The sequence below is a fragment of the Chiloscyllium plagiosum genome, unplaced genomic scaffold (genome assembly GCF_037043375.1).
Source record: "Chiloscyllium plagiosum isolate Xiang-an unplaced genomic scaffold, Cpla_swu_hap1 HiC_scaffold_111, whole genome shotgun sequence".
Taxonomy (NCBI): Eukaryota; Metazoa; Chordata; class Chondrichthyes; order Orectolobiformes; family Hemiscylliidae; genus Chiloscyllium; species Chiloscyllium plagiosum.
Window position 1 is genome coordinate 171,040 of NW_028270250.1, and position 7,963 is coordinate 179,002.

Below are 7,963 nucleotides of genomic sequence, written 5' to 3' on the forward strand. Positions count from 1 at the left end.
TTAAATATTAAATACTGAATAAATGAACATAAATATATCAATCTATTTACAAGTTAGGAACAGGCTTTAAAGTTAGTCAAGCATGAATTGATGAAATGGTGGTTGAAGTTATGGGGAGCTAGAAATATTGCAAGATTTCTTTAAGAGAGAAAAAAGGGAAGAACGTAACGACTTATCCCCTTCGGGAGGTACCAATAGGGGATAAAGAGATTGGGTTTGTGAGTGCCTCCCTCACCAGTGTGGAGGTCAGAACATTTAAAAAGGAAATGAAGTTCCTGGTTGAGGATCCGATGGGGTTGTCTGAAGAACTTGATCAATTTATGGGGCCCAGTCTGTCGAAGTGGGCTGAGTTAATGTCTATTTTGAATATCCTATTTACTGGGGAAGAAAGGGGACGTATACGAGGAGCTGCCATTAAAATATGGGACAGGGAACACCCGATTGGAGATGGGGATGCTGGACAGGGAGAGGTGAAGTTTCCCCTCAGAGACCCCCAGTGGGAAAACCAAAACCCGGAACATACAGAAGAAATGAGGGAATTGAAAGATCTGATTCTAAAAGGGAGAAGAGAGGCAGTTCCGAAGTCGCAGTATCTGACGAAAGCCTTTGAAGTTAGACAGGAGAAAGATGAGACTCCCTCAGCTTTCTTGCAAAGATTAAGAGACTCAATGCAGAAATATTCTGGAATGAACCAGGGTCATTTGAAAGTACATTTTGTGACAAAGGCATGGCCCGACATACAGAGAAAGATACAGAAGATAGAAGGGTGGAGTGAAAAACAATTAGATGAAATGTTAAGAGAGGCACAGAAAGTGTTTGTAGAGAGGGAGGATGAGAGACAAAAACAGAAGGTGAAAATGATGGTAGCTACGGTTGATGAGGTAGTTAAGGAAAAGAATTGAACCAATAGTGAGCAACTGGAGTGGCGGGTGGCAGCATGTCGGACAGAGAGGAAAGGGGACATTGTCTGTGAACGACAATACTCTATTTCCATAAGTTAAACAAGGACTGCAGCCAGTAATTGAGTGATTGATTAGAGATTAAGTAAGATCCCTCATGATCATAAATGGTTTAGAGTAATAGATTTAAAGGATGCCTTTTGGGCTTGACCTCCTCTTTATTTTTCCTCAGAAAACAGGGTCTATTGGCACAGACTTCAGCCCTTGAATTCACCGTTCACCCCATCTGGCCAGGTGATTGGATCTTAGTAAAATCATGGACAGAGACTAAATTTCAGCCGGACTGGGAAGGGCCGTATCAGGCTCTTTTGACTACCGAAACAGCAATAAGGACGGCGGAGAAAGGCTGGACTCATTACACTCGGATCAAACGGCCAGTGGACCCTCCAGTTGAGGAAGAAGTATGGACAGCTGAATCAACGCAAGACCCGCTGAAACTCAGGCTAAAGAGACTTTGAGTAACTGACTATACAGTGGCGGCGCGAGCGCGGGATTATTTCTGTAAGATTGTATATTAAGCCTTTTTGTGCTTCAGCATGATGATTAGAATACTGGGAATGTTTAGAGTTATGATGCTAACCCTCTTAGTATTGGGATTTTGTCAAATATCATTTTCATATGTATTATTAACGGTTCCGGAGTCTGATAATCCACAAGTAATAGACGCTGATGCATGCAGCTTAATAAATTGTGGGGATGTAGATAATCAGAGACAGTACCGCAGCTCTGAGATACATCTTAAATCCTATGGGGATGGTACTTGGTATAATGGTCTCGTCACAGTATAGTGGGCTCCTTTCGACCAGCTCGCGATTGTCTCGATAAAAAGTGTAACCCAATATACCTAACAATAAGGAAAACCACATGGCATGAAGCAAGTCTGGGGGTGGGGGGCACCTATGAGATACAATTAAATGAATCATTTCGGATCGAAACGAAAGCAAATGGGAAGGATTTCTTGGGCTGTTATTTTCGAATTAGCATAGGACAGGGTAAACGGGTAGAATTACTGGGTAATAAGATATAACCTTTCACCCCTCCTGATGATCCTAAAGTTGTAAAAATTATAGAGGTAAAGCACTTGAAACAGACCATCGAAATAGAAATTGGGTACTGGGATGCAAATGCCTGGGTTGAATGGGTAAAGTATACTGTAAAACGTCTGAACAAAAGCATTTGCTGTGCATGTGCCTCCGGTAGGCCAGTGGCCCAGGTGGTTCCCTTTCCACTCGGGTGGAAGCGAGACAGGAAGGGCATGGAATGTATGATAGCCATGTCTCAGGATGAAACTGCATGGAGTGATAGGAATTGTACCTCCCTATCTCTGATGTTCCCTCCCTTGGAGAAGAAAGATGCACAAGATCCCCCCCCCCCCACACACACATTTTACACCGCAGATGGAAATCACACGTCGTGTGTGCATAGACGAGGTACAAGTCGTTCGAGAGATTTAGGGGAACTGAAATTATGTACAGAGATTAAGAATGTTACCGAAACGGAGAAGGGAAGGAACTACTCAGCACTAAAGGCTCCCCGAGCGGATCTGTGGTGGTACTGTGGAGGCAAAATATTGAGACCCACACTACATCCAGATTGGAGAGGGATATGTGTAATTGTACAATTGGCAATTTCATTTACCCTGGCATTTGAGAAGGAAAATATAGTCGGGAAAAAGGGAAGGGGTAAGAGATTACTGTTAGACACTTCTTTCGATGCCAGGATTTATCTTGATTCGGTAGGAGTCCCTAGGGGAGTACCTGATGAATTCAAAGCTCGTAACCAAATTGGAGCAGGCTTTGAGTCAGCTCTCTTTTGGTGGGTAACAATAAATAAAAATGTAGATTGGATAAATTACAGCTTCTATAATCAACAGCGGTTAATAAATTATACAAGAGATGCGGTTAAAGAAATTTCAGAACAGCTTGATGCGACAAGTAGGATGGCATGGGAAAACAAATAGCCCTTGATATGATTTTAGCAGAAAAAGGGTGTGCCTGTGTGATGTTAGAAGGAAGCTGTTGTACCTTTACTCCTAATAACACTGCACCTGATGGTTCAATTACTCGGGCCTTAAGGGGAATGACTACCTTAGGAGAGGAACTGGCTGAGAATTCAGGAGTAGACACATCTCTCACGGGGCTGCTTGAATCCTGGTTTGGAAAATGGAAAGGGGTGGTGATTTCTATCCTTACTTCCCTGATAGTAGTAGTCGGGGTATTGGCTGTTGTGTCATACCCTGTATACGAGGACTCAGCCAAAGACTGATTTAAACAGCCTTGATGATACAGATGCCCCTAAAAGGGAATCAGACAGAGGAACTTTATTGACTAAATAATGAGGAGATGAGTGAAAACAAGATGGACGAAATCTCCGGAATGATGCTTGCGAATTTCGGGGGCGATGTTTAAAAAAAATTGCAGAAGATAACAAATAATACTTAAAGAAAAAGGGAAAATTGTGGGATGTGGGTGAAATAATATTACTTCTGCAATTCCATTTACTTATACAAAGTAAATGAACTCACACCAGTGTGTAATTGATTTAGCCAAGAGCTGAGTCAACAAGAATGGAAACTGTATGGAGGAAATACATATTTTTTTTGTATTAGCTAAAATTGTATGCCAGCATGAAACGTGATTGCAAAACAATCGTAGATATTATGGGCAAATAGATAAGATGTTGTGAGGGGATGAAGTTAAGCTCGATACGCCTGTACAAACAGTAGGTATAAACATCTGTTTCCCACTTTTACGGAGACACAGGAACAAACCCCAATTAAAGAGGTCATAGGTCATGACCTCGGGAGAGGCCCAGATGGAGAGAGTAGATACTGAAGAAGAAAGAATATGCCGAACAATCACCTGCAGCGGGATGAGGTCAAATGGCCTTGTGAGGGCAGAAAAAAACATTTTGTCACAGACAAGGCAGGATAAACAGGAGTAATCGGGCCAGTCTTAGGGAAGGGGAGAAAGTAAACAGGGGAGGTGCAATGTAAAACAAAAGAAATCAAATGATATAAATATTGTAGTTGAATTGAATTTGGTGTGTATGTCCTCTGCCTTATAGGCACTGGGCATCACACCCACTTGCAAGTGTAAAATAAAGGACACAATTGATTCAGATTTTGTCTCGGACTGCAATTATTGAAGGCTGTGGGCTTTGTTCGTCAGAGTTATAATATCCCAGTCCCCAGAGCCAATCCATGCTTTGAGCTCGTCTGCCTTACCTGTCCAACCTTGTGTGTCAAAATAAATGTACTTTAAACCAGAAGACTTTTCCCTCCCTTGACTGTGCCCCTGGATAACCTGGATAGAAAACATGCTTTTGATAGATGATGCATTTTTCCCTTGACTGATCAATGGGCCCTCTCTTACTCAGAATCCAAAACCCTGCCAAACTACTTTAAACCCTCCGGGGTAAGACAAACAAATCTCCTTCCAGGGATACTGGCGTCTCTCTGGTTCAAGTTCAACCCGCCCCCTTTTTTCAGGTCACCTCTACCCCAGAAGAGATCCCAATGATGCAAGAACTGAAAACCCTGCCCCCTCCACCAGCTCCTCAGCCACGTATCCATCTGACCGATCTTTCTATTTCTACCCTCATTGGCTTGTGGCACTGGGAGTATTCTGGAGATCACAGCCCTTGAGGCATTACTTTGTAACTTCTTTCCGCACTCCTTGTACGTATTTCACAGGATCCCATCCCTTTGACTAACTATGTCATGTGTACCGATGTGAAAATGACCTCTGGGTATTTATCCTGCCACTTCAGAATGTTCTGTAACTGCTCAGAGACATCCTTGACCCTGATACCCGGCAGGCAGCACACCATCCTGGGGTCTCTTCTGCAGCCACACAGTCTCCTGCCTGTCCCCCACTATTGAGTCTCCTATCAGTATCACTATTAATACAGAGGATCTGACAAACAGAGACTGGGTGGACTATCTGCAGTTGGATCTATATTTGGAAAGTGGGAGAATGTTAACGTGATACAGTGAGAATTCAGGGCCAGTGTGCTCCTAACGAAAGAAAACTAAAGGCAGCATATCCAGCGAATACTGATCAAGTGATATTGTGAGTTTGCAAAGAAAATACAGTGCAATAAACTCCAGTGAAGCCATTAGAAAGTATTGGGAGTGCAAGGGGATTCTTGAAAAATGAAGGACAAACAATGGTCATTAAATATCCTTGGTAGAGAGTGTTAAGGAAAAGCCACAAAGTATTTTAGCAGTATAGTTAGAATAAGAGATTTACTGGGGAAAGAGTGGAGCCTGTTAGAATCTAAAAGGACAATCTGTGCACGGAGCCAGAGGAAGTAGGTGAGGTCTTCAACGAATACTTCCCATGTGTATTCACACAGGAGAAAGACATTATCGCTGGGGATGTCAGTTGGGATGGCGAGTTTCTCAAACATGTTAAGATCAATAAGGCGGAAGTATTGAATTTTTTCACATGCATAAAGTTGGAGAAATCCACAGTGGGCAACGAAATGCTTCCCAGGCTGCTATGGGAGGTAAGGGAGGAGATTGCTGGGGCATTGGCGGATATGCTTAATAGTTTGCTGGACACAGATGAAGTGCCGAATGACTGGAGGATCACTAATGTGGTTCCTTTGTTCAGGAAGGGCAGCAGGGATAGGCCAAATAATTACAGAGCAGATAGTCTGACAGCAGGGTCAGGGAAATTATTGGACACAATTCTGAGGGACAGGATGAAACAACATTTGGAAAGGCAGAAACTGATTAGGGCTACTCATCATGGATTTGGTAGAGTAAGATCCTCTACCAAATTAAGCTGAGCTTTTTGCTTGAATTTACGATTGAGGATTTTGATGAGGGCAGTGCGGAAGATGTGGGTTACATGGAGTTCATTCAGGCGCTTGACAAGGACCCTCACGGAACGCTGTTCCAACAGACCAATGGGATCCAAGGCAATTTGGCTGCCTGGATCCACAAAAGTGGAGGTATGGTTTGTGCTTGAAATTCTTTCACCAGCGGGTGTACTACAGCGGGAATCTGTGCAGCAACCATTGCTGTTTATTATAGAACGTAGAAAAGTACAGCACAGAACAGGTCCTTAGGCCCACAATATTGTGCCGAGACTTAATCCTAATGTAAAATATAGTAACTTAACCTACGCAACCCTCAACTCACTGCTATCCATGTGCATGGCCAGTAGTTGCTTACATGTCCACAATGACTTCATTTCCACCAGCACCATTCCAGACATTCACAACTCACTGCGTAAAGAACGTACCTCTGATGTCTCCTTTAAACCTTCCTCCTAATATCTTCACACTATGACTCCTCGTACCAGTCAATCCTGCTTGGGGAAAAGTCTCTGACCAATTTCCCTATGTATTCCTCTCATTACTTTGTGCAGTATTATGTACATTTATGAGTTGGATGTGAAAGCAGAAGGTATCATTAGTAAGTTTGCAGATGACATGAAAGGTGAGGGTGTTGGTCTCAGGCTACAGTCTGAAGGTTGAGTCTGGGACAGAATTTCAAGACAGCAATTTAAATAGAGGCAAGACAGATCAATTAAAGTACATTTATTTCAAAGTAAAAGGCCTAACAGTTAAGGCAGATGAACTCAGTGCATGGATGGGAACATGGGACTGGGGCACCATAGCATGACAGAAACACAGCTGAGGGAGGGACATGACTGGGAGTTCAATGTTCCAGGGTACAGATTCTACAAGAAGGAAAGAACAGGAGGTGATAGAGGAGGAAGAGTGGATTTTTTGATCAGTGAAAACATTACAGCAGGATTTATAGAGGATATTCCTGGGAACGCCCAGTGAAGGTGCAACTGAGAAATGAGAATGGGTCATCAGTTTGATATGACTTTACTACAGGCCCTCAACAGTCGGTAGGAATTTGAGCAGTAAATATGTCGGAAGATCTCAGAGATCTGTAAGAATGATAGGGATGGACTGGTCGGGGATTTTAACTTTCCAAACCTAGACTCGGAGTGCTAGAGTGTTCAGAGCTTGGATGCGAGGAATTTATTAGTCGTGTTTAAGAAAACTGTCTCACTTAGAATGTAGATGGTCGGACTGCAGAAAGGGGTAAAACCTGACCTCCCCTTGGGAAACAAAGAAGGGAAAGGGACTGAGTTATTAGTGGGGCAACACTTTCGCAAAGTGATCACGATTCTACTAGTTTGAAAATAGCGATGGAAAAGGACAAGGTCCACAAGTTAAAGATCAAAACTGGCCTTGCTTCAATTCAGAAGGTATTACTCAAGAACTCTTAACAATTGATTGAGGAGGCTAGTTCCAGGTAAAGGGACGTCAGGCAGGTGGGAAACTTTAAAAGAGAGATAAAATGAGAGGTCAGGGCCTGTTAGTGTGGATTACAATGCTGACACAAGTAGGGAACATTAGATAAGCGGGGGGGGGTATTGAGGCTCTGGTCAACAAAAGGGGGCACATGTCACTTATGGCCAGCTGGATTAAGGGAATCCATTGAAGAACATTGCGGATGGAGTAATACATTTAAGAGGGAAATCAGGATGGCCAAAAGGAGACCATAGGAAGCTTTGGCAGATCAGGCTGAGCAGAATCCAAAGAGATTCAACATGTATGTTAACAACACAAGATTAACGAGGGGCAGAATATGGCTCCTTGAAGATGAATGGGGCCATCCACAGGAGATGGGTGAAATACTAAGCGGAAATGTCACATTTGAACTTACTGTGAAGGAAAACTGGGGACGTCGGGGGGGAAAAATGTGACGTCTTCAAAAGACTCCACATAAAAGAAGGTACTGGAGGTATTAAAATGCATATAAGGGAGACAAGTCCTTGGGAAATAATAAAGTATATCTCAGGATATTGTGGGAACCTCAGGAAGAAATTGAGGAGTCCCATATAGTGATTTCTCTATCACTGATAGCCAGAGATTATCAGTGTCTCCAGAGAGCCTGGAGGGGGGCTAATGTTGTGCCAGTGCTAAGAAAACGCTACGAGGGAAAGCCAGGGACATCAACACCAATTGGC

At 43.1% G+C, this 7,963-nt stretch overlaps 1 long non-coding RNA gene across 1 annotated transcript in view; it reads left to right on the forward strand.

The window, feature by feature from the left end:
- Nucleotides 1-3,893, forward strand: part of LOC148134047 (uncharacterized) — a 40,468-nt gene extending 36,575 nt beyond the window's left edge. Inside the window, exon 3 of the long non-coding RNA XR_015755929.1 lies at nucleotides 1,132-3,893. This is a non-coding gene — a long non-coding RNA (uncharacterized LOC148134047). The remainder of the gene's footprint in view (nucleotides 1-1,131) is intronic.
- The last annotated feature ends 4,070 nt before the right edge of the window (nucleotides 3,894-7,963 follow it).